The sequence below is a fragment of the Lycium barbarum genome, chromosome 9 (genome assembly GCF_019175385.1).
Source record: "Lycium barbarum isolate Lr01 chromosome 9, ASM1917538v2, whole genome shotgun sequence".
NCBI classification, from domain to species: Eukaryota; Viridiplantae; Streptophyta; class Magnoliopsida; order Solanales; family Solanaceae; genus Lycium; species Lycium barbarum.
Genome location: NC_083345.1, coordinates 33,264,002 through 33,278,166, shown reverse-complemented (window position 1 = coordinate 33,278,166; position 14,165 = coordinate 33,264,002). Strand labels below are relative to the sequence as shown.

The window sequence follows — 14,165 nt, the reverse complement described above, 5'->3', positions numbered from 1 at the left end:
GTCCCAAAAAGATCGTCTTAGTTTGACTTGGCATGTAGTTTAAGAAATAAAGGAAGAGTTTTGAAATTTGTGGTCCAACATAAGTCTTAGATATTTGTGTGCCCGTAAATCATTTCATAAAGTTAAATTATTTTTAAATATAGAAATGTGTCAATCTTTTTGGGACAAAATAATAATAAAAAAAAAAGTAAGACAGTCTTTTTAGGATGGAGGGAGTATAAGTGACATCCCTATTCCGACGATGGATTTTAAGAGTTCCATCAAAGACTACAGTCACTACATTTTGTACACACTTCTAATCTTTGGTTTGCTATATTTTCTCCTCTTAAGCTCTTCATATAGTAAAAGCGGTAATTTAGCTCTCTTTCCGTTTTCAGACTACTTACGCCAACCTTCAAATGCAGTAAGCAATGTTTCTTAATCAGTTTCTTCCTTTTTGTTTTTTTTTTTTTTTTTTGAAAATGGTTAACTTGGTTTGTATACATGCACCAGTTTATATAAAAACCAATGAAGATACGCTTGAAGAAGTTTTGGCTGGAGCAGCTACTAAGGACAAAACGGTAATAATAGCTGTTGTTAATAAAGCATACGTAGAGGGAGATAAGCCAATGCTAGATCTATTCTTGGATGGTTTTTGGCAGGGAGAAGGCACTAGGGAATCAGTGAATCACCTTTTGGTCGTTGCCTTGGATCAAACCTCTTATGAACGATTCCTCATCCGCAAATCAGCCCTTCCCGTAGGTTCTTTTGTCAAAGAATAAAGAATTGGAGGCGGAAATCTTGATAGAATTTGAAAAAGCAAACGACAAGTCAAAGGCAATAAAATATGAAAAGTTTATTTCTTTTTCATATTTCTAAGCTCCAAGCTAAGATTAAACAAAAGGATTTGCAAATAAAAATGCTAATGCTATAACCAGTCCATAAATTGTTAAAGCTTCCATAAAAGCGGTGCAAATTCCTCCATCTACATTGTTACAAGCTCTAAACGGACGGTGTGGATTTCAACGGAGAGAAATTGTACATGTCGGAAGACTATATAAAGATGTGGTGAAGAACTCTGTTCTTAATCGACATTCTAAACGCGGTTATAACTTCATCTTCACGATACATACGTTCATCTTATATTGGAAATTCGAGGGCTTTTAGGTCGAAAACTAAATAAAAAAACATGCATTTTTCTTTGTAGGATTTAATTTATACTCGCTCTGGTCCACATAATTTGCACAGCCCTTTAAAAAAAAAATATTACTCCCTCCTTCGCAATTTATGTGGTGCATTTGAACGGATACGCAGTTTAAAGAAAAGATTTTTGAAATTTATGATCTAAAACAAGTTATAAATATTTATGTAGCTATAAATCATCTCATTGACTGTAAAATGAAAAGTTTAAAGTCAAATTATTTTTAAACATAAAAATATATCATTTTTAGGGCAAATTAAAATAGAAAGTTTCGTCATAAACTTGGGACAAATCACAATTGGAGTATTTAATAATAGCCTTTATCATAAGATCTTTGGGAACAAAAAAAAAAAAGATCTTTGGGAACATCAGATAAAAGGCCTTTATTATTAGAATATTTTCTAAATTACTCCATCGTCCCATTATAGTGGTCTTTTTTCTTTTTCACGTCCATTAACAAAAATAATTTAATACAAGACATCATTTACTGAGTTACCCCTATTTACTGCATATTTTTTTAGAATTGAGCAGTATTAAAAAAAAATATTAGTACTTCTTTAATGTTTTGGGTATAGTTAGAAACAATTGCCAACTTTAGCCTTGAATTCCCGAAGTGTCAATTATTTTAAGTCAATTTCTTTTATCTAAAGCGATAGTTAGAATACAATGGCAGGAATACTATTTGTCTCTCATTGCCCAATAAGAACAAGAGTATTGAAGTATTAAATAAATTAGAATGATAAATGCTTCATGTCTGTTTTTATTGTCTATATTAAACACCTGGCCTTTATGAAATTACTCTAAATTAGACATGAAGTAGGAGAGACGGGCGTAAATCATTGATCAAGTAGATTGATCATACCATATGCATGTTCAAGATCGTTTCCCTACTGTAGTAGCATATATGAAAATATACAGCCTAAATGTTTTACTACCAATTAGAGCATACCCTGGGGATTACAAAATAACGAAAAAGATATATTTATGAGTTACAGATTGTCTAAGAATTATTAAGCCCTGTCTATTAAAGATATTTGATCATATGCATGTTAAGGAGCCATTTCTGTACTGTAGATTGGATGGTTTTGTACCCAACCGAGTTAACCAGTGCTTACTAAATTTTTTTCAGTGGCAGTTTGTACTACATCTTATGTTAAACCAAATCATATTTGCCAAACTCAATTAGCTGACTATTGCTTCTTTCGTGCTGCATATATAGGACACCGATGTGTTATGGCTAAGAAATCCATTCCAAACGCTGAGCCTGGACAAATCCATAGACTTGCAGGCCAGTGTAGATAGTTTCAACGGCGACCAATATTGGTCCGAGGCAAATCCCATCAACAAAGGCTTCTACATGATCGGACCAAACAACAAAACCATTGCGCTATTCGATAAGCTGTACGCAAAGAAAGACAGTTCCACCAGACTCAAAGAACAGGACGTTTTGCAGAACCTTTTTTTTAAATAATAATAATAATAATAATAATAATAATAATAAGGGGCAAAAATCTTACTGCCACTTGTAGAAGATTACATTTGTAGAAGGAGGGCTAGACCATACCTTCTTAAGAGATTGGTTACATTGTAAACCAACCATTTGAATGAGCAAAAGTGAGAGTTCTAACTACAATCACCAGTAGCACTAAGGGAAGGGAAGGTGTCACGGGGGATCATAGTACAAAAGGTTTGGTTTACATTTCTTGATCCTAAAAGAAGGGAACTTCCACCTATCCAAATTAAGAAGTCCCTCTACAATTCCAGGGATAATATTGAATTGGGAGTAAATTTGTACGTTTTCAAGGGTATGACTTAAGGAGGCTAACTTGTCTGCAACTCTATTAGCCTCCCTATAACAGTGTTGTGTAGTGATTCCATGTATGCCCTTTAAGTTCTTGATCTCTTGGACCGCATCCTTAGTTCCCCAAGGTGCAGTCCATATGACCCTGATGCAGTTCTGTAGGAGAAGGGAGTCCATCTCAGCAATGATAGAGCAAAAGCCATTGTTTGTGCACCACTTCAACCCAAAAAGAAGAGCCTCTACCTCGGCCTGATTACTTGTTCCTGGACCTAGAGGTATGCTGAAAGCCATGATGACCTTACCAAGATCATCTCTAAGAACTCGACCCCCTCCACATACATCATTGACACACGAACCATTTGTATTCAATTTCAAAAGAAGGGGGAGGGGCTAATCCATTTGACCACAATAGAGGATGTTTCAATCATTTTCTGCTCAAAGATCTAGCAAACTTCTTCCCAATTTTCAGTAAATTGGGATCCTTTTAAAGTTAGCTTTGATTGATTGATAGATGTTAAAGGAAATAAGCTTAGAGGATCTGATTACGGAGGGCTCCTCAGAGTCAAATTTGGAGCTGCACCTAGACCTCCATAACTCCCATATCACTATGGGTGGCATTATTTTCAAGATGTATGAAGCCACTGAGTTATTAGTCTTGAAATTCCAGCAATCAAACAGCAAGTTTCTCAAGGTGTTGTTTCTGTATCTGATGCCTAACCTCCCTGCAAACACTTGCCAGATGTTTTGTGCAAAAGATCCATTGTAAAAGAGATGCTCAGTTGTCGCCAAGGCAGGTACCATCCCTGCATCCACACAACAATTACAATTAGTATCAATATCAATGCCAAACTTCAAGATTTTATCATCAGTGGAGAGCCTATTGTGAATGGCTCTCCAGGTGGTGAAGGACATCTTGTAAAGGACATCCTTGTGCCAAATTTTAGCGTCAAACTGCGAAGTGTTCCTTTTCTGTCTCAACAGTTTCTAGGCTGAGGAAACAGAAAATTTGCCAGTCTCAACCGGTGTCCAGAGAGGAATATCTTCATAATCAGGAAGAAGATTAATAGAGGTATCTCTAATGGAGCTCTTGACAGACATAGGGAGTTGGTTCCTTAAGCAAGTCCAATCCCATTGTCCATCTTTATAGACCTCTTTGACCAAAATAGTTTGATGAAAAAAATCATTCTCCACAGTATGATACAGAGGTTCATGGGAAGACCAATTATCATACCAAAAATCGACATTTCCACTCCTGATTTTCCATTTGATATTATTCTCAATGTGATCCTTAATCTCACACATAGCTTTCCAACTATGTGATTGACAAGGTTTCCAAGGGATATTAATGGGGTAATTGACATTGCAATATTTAGTTTTAACAAACTGAGCCCATGTGGAATTAGAAGTTCTCAATCTCCACCACTGTTTAGCAGTAAAAGCTTTACAAGTGTCAGTTAGACTCCTGAAGTTAGAGCCTCCTTCATTATAAGGAAAACACAAATTGAACCAAGAAACCAAATGATGTTTTCCCCCAATCTCATTTCCATACTAGAAGAATCTGGCAATGTAAGTTTCAATGGATTCAATAGTTCCTTTGGGGGGGGGTGAACAACAGCCAAAGTATGAACATTTAGAGCCTGAAGGACATGCCCAATGAGAATAGCTTTACCCTTAGAACTCAGGATTTTGAGGTGCCAGCCTCTGATCTTATTGATCACTTTTGCAACCATGCCAGAAAAAAAATCAATTTTCTCCTTTCCAGCATAAATAGGGCACCCAAGGTATTTCATGGGAAGTTTATCATACCTCATGTTCAAGATTCTACCCACTCTTCTAATAGATCTTGAAGAAGCATTGAGGGCCAAAGAGAAGCAACTTTTGTTCATATTGATAGACTAGCCAGATACCTTCTTATAAGTTGATAAAGTGTTAAGGATCAACTGTACAGAGGCAGTAACACCATTACTAAAGATAATAGGGCCATCAGCAAAGGCCAAGTGATTAATTCTTGGTCCTTCCTTGTTCATGAAAAAACCTTTAAATCTATTGTTGTTATGAATATTGTTAAGCATGAGAGAGAGTAGTTCAGCATAAATAATAAAGAGAGAGGGAGATAGGGGGTCACCCTGCCTTAAACCTCTCCCAGATTTGAAAAAACCAAACCTGTTACCATTAACTAGCAATGTATACCGGTTATTGGATATGTATCTAAAGATGAGGTCAATCCATGATTCAGCAAAGCCTAGTTTTCTTAACATGAAACATAAGAAAGGCCATGATACTCTGTCATAGGCTTTGGACATGTCTAATTTAATAACCACATTTCCACTTTGCATAGGTTTCCTGATATCATTTACAATTTCCTGAGTGAGCATTATATTGTCAGTAATAGCTCTTCCTTTAACAAAACCACTTTGGTTCTGACTGATAATCTTTGGGAGAATGTTACTGATCCTGGCATTGAGAAGTTTGGCAATGATCTTACTAGATACATTGCATAGACTGATCGGACTAAAATCTGAAAATTCTTGAGGGCAATCTACTTTAGGGAGCATGAACACACAAGTATGAGTATAAAATTTTGGAAGAGGGCTCCATGAAAGAAAGAAATAATAGCCTTATGCAAGTCTTCAACAATAATGGACTAAGCGCTTTGGTAGAATTTGCCACTGAGACCATCAGGTCCAAGTGCACTATCAGGATCAATGGAAAATACACTATCTTTAACTTCTTGTAAGGTAGGAGTAGTAGTGAGAGCAAATTTATCATCATCAGTTACCATTCTATGTACCCCCTTCAATACTGAATCATCTTCCAACACATCTTCATCAGCACTAAACAGGTCCTCAAAGAAGTTGATAGCAGCATTGCCAATATCATTATTACCTTCCACCCAGTTTCCATCAGGATCCTTGATTTTCTGTATAGAAAGCCTCTTTCTTCTATCTTTAATGATGCTATGAAACAAAGCAGTGTTGGCATCACCTTCTTTATGCCATTTAACCCTAGCTTTCTGCCTCAGAACATTGTCTTGGAGCTTTATGAACTTGGTGAAGTCAGCTTTAGCTTTAGCAAGGTTATTCTTGTTCTCCTGGTTATTGTTAGAAACAACAGTTTCCTCAAGGTTTCTAATAAGAATTTCCAACCTTTTTGGTCCCTCAAATATGTCTCTAAAGGCTGTTTTTGACCAAGCACTTAGGCTATGACACACATTCTTAATCTTCTGATGAAGGGAGTAAAGAGGGTTGCCAGTTTGATTTTCAGCCCAAGCTTGTTGGATGACTGTCAAATAGTCTTCATGTTCTGTCCACATATTAAGAAATTTAAAATACTTAATATGCCCTGAGTTGTTTTTATTGCAAGTAATGAGGAGTGGAGCATGATCTGAGTAGGTTCTGGATAAATGAGTGACAGTAGTACCCCCTAAGCTATCAAACCATTCAGTATTATAAACCAACCTATCTAACTTTTTCTAGATAGTGTTGGGAGGATCTCTATTATCACTCCAAGTGAATCTAGATCCCAAGAAACCACTATCTTGTAAGTTGCAATCAGAAAGACATGCTAAGAAGTCCAAACTTTCTTCAATTCTATATGGCCTCCCTCCAGTTTTTTCATCAAGATTGGTGATGACATTGAAGTCACCCACCACTCCCCAGGGGCCTATAATTCTGCTGGCAATACCTCTCAAGTCATCCCAAAGTTCTCTCCTCAAAGGTTCATCACATTTAGCATTAACAATAGTAATGTGGAAGGAGAGAGGGGACTGATTTTAAGTAATATGAATAAGAGTATGTTGGTCTCTGTCTTCTATGATATCCAGGTGGTAATCATTAGACCATAAAATCTAGATTTTGTTGGAGATGTTATGGGCACAATGTTGAAAACGAAGCACCCTTTTGAATTTCTCTATTTTTCTCTCATTCACCAAAGGCTCTTGAATGAAAAAGTAGGGAAGATGATACTGATTTTTAAAAAGTTTGAGTCTTTCAGTAGCTCCATTGGAACCACTACCCCTTATATTCCAAGTTAGTCTATTAATTATAGACAACATTAGAGTATAGGTCATTTTGGTCCTTGGGGTAAGAAACTATCTCTCTGGCATTAGGGTCTTCTACATCCATAGCTTGAGAGCCAAATTTTCCTCTAGGAAATAAATTATTGTAGTATGTCGCATTTTGTTGCAAGTAGGAGTATTAGCCACAATTTCATCAAGGCTCTTATACCTGGATCCCCCCATGTTGTCATCATCAGATTCTATGGATTCATATTCTTCAGCTTCCTGATCCATCATAATGTCATTTTCACAGTCTTTATAAGCTGTATCCTCATCATATTCTTCATAGACTTGGACTTGGTTGATGTTGTTTTTTCCTTGTCAAAGAGAGTATTCTTCCTTTTAAGTTCTTTCTGCTCTTTTTCCCTAACTCTTTTTCTGGCCTCTCTAGCTGAAAGGATGGGCTCCAAATCAAACAAAGATTTGGAAATGTTTCCCTTGATCATGTTGTTTCCATAATTAGTTTCTTCAGAATTTAGAACCACTCCAGCAGGAATGTTGACCCTTTTGGAAAACTTCTTTCCTTTCTCGTTATTCTTGCTAAGCTCCTCCCCTTTCAGTACAACAAGAGGGGTTTTTTGCATCTCTACATCAGGATACTTGATCTCCTTCAGTTGTCTGATTGTTCTCATATTACTTTGTGGCTTTATGGATTGTCGCTTCTGTTGCTTTTTCCCCTTCTTACCTCTGGTGTGTTTGAAGTGCAATTTTAGCTCAGGTACATCCTTTGGTATGTTAGTTTCAACCATATCTATTTGTCGTTCTGTAGGAGCATCTATTACTGTTTTCCCATTCTCTATCTCACTTCCTTCAGTTATACTAGAATGTGTTAGCACCACTGTGTTCTGGCCATCTTTGGATTTGAGGAATTGAGCACCCTTACCAGTTCCCATAACTCCATCAATGCTCATGTTTAAATTGTCAACTGGAGGAGAGTATGTATTTCTATGATTTCCTTTTCCTTTTCCAACAGTTTTCCAAACATTAGTTTGTTCATTTTGGACAGGTAAAACTGCAGAGGTATTGGCATTTTGAGTTTTGGGGCCATGGGTGGCACTAGTTTCTTGTTATTCACAATTTTCTCTTGCTTTGTTCCTTGCTTGTTTTGTTGAATTTTCTGACCAGTGCCATTTTTGATCCCTCCATCAGTGTTTTCACAATGTTTCTCTTGTTCAAATCTCAAAGCTAGATTGTTTCCTACATTTTTCATCACTATGACCCTTCATCATACAATGGAAGCAGAAAGGAGGGATGGTTTCAGATTCCACTTTCTGAGTAATGACTTCAATGTTGCCATCCTTATTCCTAATTTCAACTAAGACTTGATTAACCAGAGGCCTAGTGAGATCAATTTCAATCCTAGTTTTGGCAGTACTGGGCCTGGTTTTGGAAGAGGTAGCTTTGTCCATAATTAGGGGGGTGCCAATGGGTTTACAAATACGACAAAGTGCATCCCATTCGTAAAAGTACCATAAAAGGTCGGGGATATTTATTCAAATAGGGGCAAGGGTAGTTTCCAGTTCGGGTTTGAATTTGGTGGTCAACCTAATACGTGAAGGAGTATTTCAAAATTTAGGCCTTAAAAGGGAGGTTCTTCGACACTGTTAATTTTAGCTAATTCTATCAAGATAGTAAGGATGTTAGGGCGGCAGTGACTATTCATTCCAACTGCTGTAGAAGAATTAGTGCCAAAATGGCAGACTTGACAACAATTATTCATGATCGAAAGAGGTTTATGAGCACAACTGCGAATGAGACGTCCAGGTTCCAGTGGATGCCTCATCACCACTCACTACAAAAAAATAGAAAATTTGCGAAGGTTGAAAGTTGTAATTCATGGATGTTTGCTAAAACCTCCGTGAATTACAACTTTCAACCTCCGCAAATTATCCATTTTTTGCAGTCCACTGTCGAAATTCCTGGCGAAATTGAGGATTGTGTGATTTGGAGTGAATAAATTAAAAGGCTATTGACTATAGTAAATGTCTCACTAAAGTCACTTATGTTTGTTTTATATCAAAATGGTCATTCAAATCACACTAGTTTACCTATAAAGTCATTATATCCCAAAAAAAAAAAAATTACATAAACCTCAGCGAGTTTGATTTTGTAACACTTACTTAAGAACAGTTGTATGGAAGGACACTTCTAAGTTTTAATTGGGAATATGGCCACTCATTTTCTTTTTCAATTATTTTTCGGTATTAGGGTTTAGAAAAATGGGAATGGGGTACTTTCATAATTTTAAGATTGGAAGTTTTAAGTTATACACTTAAGTCCAGGTTACTTCTAATAAAATACACAGACACCCCCTCTCTCACTCATCCGTCCCTTTCTCTTCTTTATTTCTCTTTCTAGCTTGGAACTTTCAAACTTCCACCTCTCCCCCAAGCTCCAATATGCCTTGGTCGTCGTAAACAGGTAATTTTATTAACTCTACAACTCCGTCGGAGCATTTTGAGCTCCATATTGCCCTGATTTTTTTCGATCTTGATAAAAAACTAGTGTTCATAAAGATCTGCTTTTTTTCAAAACCTTTGTTGTTTTGCCCGTTTTTTCTACGAAATGTGTGTTATTTATACTTATTTTCTTGTTTCGATCTTTGTTTTCTGTTTTTGCTTTTTGAAATTATATATGGTCTATTAATAGACTTTTGGTCGATTATTGTTATATCGTGTTTGATCAACGTCTCTATTGTTTGTATATAGATCGTATAAATGCTTAGGTGTAGAGGCAAAGAAGGAAAAATACTCCCCCGTTCTTGTGCTATGGTTGAAACTCGTTCTAATGCGAATCGTAAGGATAAAAATAGAAGAAGTGAAGAACTTAGCCGAGATAGAAAAAGAAAAAAAGTTCAGAAGTTGAGAGTGCGTCCCGTTCAGACCCCATTGACGAGTGTAGTGTTGATAGAGATAGAGATGATAGTAGAGTTGAGAGTGTATCTGAGCATGGTTCAAAACATTGTGGTGTTTCTAAAGATATTGACCCTTTATCCTTACCATATTGTGCAAAGGCAATTAACGTTGAAAAGTATGGCTTGATCAATTGGCTGGATGATTATGAATCTTTTGCAGCAAAAGTTTCTGTTAGGAGCAGGTTGTCATTGTTAGTTGAATTTAACAATGTGTTGAGAGATCAAAAACTAAGGAAAAAGTGGAAGCGTTCCTATTTTGGTCATTTTAGAAAGCTGTTAGAATACTTCATCAATTACAATGGACGGATAATCCACTATATGCTTCTTCGTCATGCGGTCGAGAAAAAGAAGAATCCTCGTGAACGACAAGCCTGCGTGTTTTGGCTTGAGGGAGTTTAAATTGATCACCGGTATAAATTGTGGATCCTGTCCCTCCCAATCTAGAGAGGACAAAGAAATTAAGAAAGGAACAGAATTCTACGCAAAGGTTACTCGAAAGAAGAAGATTACTTCAGACAAGCTATTGTTGGTAATAAGAGGGCCTAGATTAAGTAAAAAGAAAATCATAAATGTTTTCTTGTGTGGTTTCTCCACAGAATTTTGATGGCCAAAGATGTGTATGCTGATTGGTTTAAAATGGCTGACGGTTTAGAATTCTTCCAGAGCTATCCTTGGGGAAAGGAATCCTTTGAACTCACCTTGGAATACTTGATGGACAAGGTAGATGTTGCCAGGCACCACCAAACCTACCTTGATAACAAGACGCCATCATATGCTCTCTACGGCTTCCCCTGGGCATTCATGGTACATGTTATAAACTACTGGTGTAGTAGATTATAGACTGTTTGTTATTTATTTTACACTTGGCAATTATTTGTGTTATTATAGGTCTGGACTTATGAAGCTTTCCTCACACTTGGACTGCATGCTGGCAAATCAGATGAGGTTTCTCTGCCTATTCCTAGAATTCTTAGGTGGCACACTACAAAAATAGAGCAATTTACTGAAGGTGATCCATTTAGTATTGGAGGGGAAATTTCACACATATAAATTTGGAGTCTATTATCAATGTGTTTGCAAAAATATAAACTAAATGCTAATGTTTTGCGTATTTGTAAGTTGTGCACCCTTACATCATCCCTATAATGCGTGAGATGGAGCAGGACTACATGAAAGACTTTCGGGCATTTATCCCTTAATTGCTGAAAATATTCATTGAACTCCCGGTAACCATATGCCTTTGCTGCATTATAGTACACATGAAGAGAATCTCCACATTGGAAATTTTTTGAAGGTTATCACCAAGATACTTCATGCATAGTTCATGATGAGCATGCTCAAAAATTCTGGAAACACCGTTGGCTATGCTCTTGTGCCTATCAGAGATGATGCACAAGTCTAGTTCATCGACGATTATGTACCTCAGCTGCTAGAAGAAGTAGGTCCAAGATTCATCACACTCCTTGTCCCCCATGCAAAATGAAATTGGATAGATATAGTTCTCAGTATCCTGTGCGACGGCGGACAACAACACACCCTTATACTTGCCATATAAATGTGTGTCGTCAACGACAATAATCTTTTGCATATGTTTATATCCTCGAATGCAAGCTCCATAAGCTACGAAGTAATATTTGAACCTGTCAACATCATCAAGACTAATGAAAATTTCGGAACCTGGATTTAGACTTTCAACCATGTACGAGTAAGCCAGTAAGCAAGCATACCCATGCTCCGGTGTCCCCCTAACTATGTTCTTAGCCGTTACACCTGCCATCTAACACTACCAATAGCTTGGTTTACAATGGAACTCCTTGAAAACCATCCTCTAGATTTCTTTTGTCGTTGGCCTTTTGTTGTCAATATAGTCATCCATCAAGACTAATGCAAGGACAACTGTTGAGGCATGCTTATGAGTGCTCGTAACATGCTCAACCCCGCAAGTGTGATCACCAACATACTTGTAAATGCGAAACCTATCTGAGTTGTCGTACTTATTAGCCCGCAACATCCAACCAGAATCAGGAGAGGTTATTCCACCTTATAATATTTTTTGTTACTCTTGTTTGGTTTAAAACAAAACGGGGTCATTATTGCAGCTTTCTTCAATAAAACCTTTAAATACTCTTTGATATCAAATGTTTACCCACATTAAAAACTGGTTCCATCACTGAAGTTGTGGTTGCTTTGTGAACCACTTGGTGGCTGCCCATCACCCCTATCATTTCCATCACACTCTTCGTCATCACTATTAGGATCATCCATATCCATAAATGATCACCCATGGCCTCATGTTGTATTGAAGCTTCATCGGCTGGCGGCGCGCGGCAGTGGTGGGTCTGTGGGTGGGTGGTGCTGCTGATGTAGAACCAACTTGAGACCTCTCAACAACATTTATTCTTAAAACGGCATCGAACCGTCAGTAGCAACATCAAGCATGTACAATACCACCTTCCTATCATTCGTTATGAAAAAAGGATGGGTTTTCCCCTAGTGGGCAAAGCGTTAATCATATAACTAATGCGCAAGTCGCTAGGCTCACAATTTAACTCCCTGCTTTCCATTACGCTCGTGACCAAGTCATTATAGATACCATTGCGACGCACGGCAATCGGCACTGTCACCTTGCTAATAGAATTCCAATCCCAACATTTTGAGGTCTCCTCCTATTCACCCATGTAATCACCACCTAATATAGTATATTCTGCAATCGACGCCATAATAAAACATATAATAGACTACGACTTTGGTCTAAGCCTCGTCGATGACTCATTAATGACTGTGGTCTATCACTGACCGAAGAGCTCTACCAGATGCAGAATCAAAAAGAACAGGGATAAAGCTCGTACCAGTTGCGAACTGAGGTATTTGAATGGAGAAGTGACGGAATGTTGGAATGAGGCCGGAATTTTCGCCGGAAAAGTGTGCTTTTACAACAATGACGAAAGATTCTTCTCAACAATTTCTACCAGATTTTACTTACAATGGTTGATCTATGGGAGCTTGCTGTCACGACCCAACCCGCCATGACCGGCACCCACACTAACTCTTAGTGGACGAACCAAAACGTAAGCCATCTACCCATTCAAGTCAATTTTTATGTTAACCAATTCAAACACAAGTTAAATCAAAATTTAGTCATGCCATAAAATAAGGAAGTAAATGCAGAAGTCCTAATTATTACAACCCCAAAATCCAAAAGTCACCGTACAAGGACTCCATTCCAAAACATGTGTAAGGACTGTAAGCTGTCTAAATAACTAACTAACAATGTCTGGAATAGAAATAGATATCAGAAAAGAAGATCTCCGGGCGGCCTAGCATGGATAGAAGCTCACCCTAAATCTGTTAGCAAATGGCCTCAACGCTAGATATGAGGTCGAGTAGCAGTCTCTGGAAAGCAATCGGCACTCAAAAGAATACAACAAGGTAGTATCAGTACAAACACCATGTACTGGTATATATCATAGGCCGATTAAGATTAGTATCATGCATAAATCAATAAAATAGACAAGCTAGTCAACAACACATGATGAAATAACCCAACAACAAGTCAACCAAGGATAATAACAATCAAGTCACCCAACAATATCACGAGTCAGATCAAAAGAAGCAAACAACGGAATAATTCTACCAACAATAACCACATACACGTTGTACACACATGCTAACTGATGTCATTACTCAGTAGTCATGACCTGCAGGGGACCCATGGTGTCCATGCACCACTCATTTCGGACTCACTCCTTGGACCCGAGCTCACAACTAGGCCACATCCTTAATCTTGGTCAAATGTTCCTGCTCATATCTAGGCCTCATCCTCACCCCCAGTCAAATGAGTCTTTTCATATATATCTGTATCTATTATCACATTGTTTTCAATAATCAAATTATCATTTTGTACCTCAATTTCACTAAGAAGATCATATTAACTTCTCACCACAACATCATCAACCTGTAGGTTCCAACACCATGAATAGTGGCACGAATCCCACATAGTCACTCAATCAATAGCATATAGGAATTTCAGCAACACACATCTTGTTTGAAAACTAGACATGCTTTCTCCTATCAATTTCACAATACATACAATCGACTAATCAAAGTCTAACTCAAGTAGGCCTTAACCTACCTCAAATGCAGAGCTGGAACAATGCAGATTACTCTGCTATTGCCTTTCCCTTTCGTAAAGACTCGAAATGCTTAAAGTCTA

At 37.5% G+C, this 14,165-nt stretch overlaps 1 pseudogene; it reads left to right on the top strand.

The window, feature by feature from the left end:
* Nucleotides 1–241: 241 nt before the first annotated feature.
* On the top strand, nucleotides 242–8,970 carry LOC132610424 (uncharacterized protein At1g28695-like; annotated as a pseudogene).
* The last annotated feature ends 5,195 nt before the right edge of the window (nucleotides 8,971–14,165 follow it).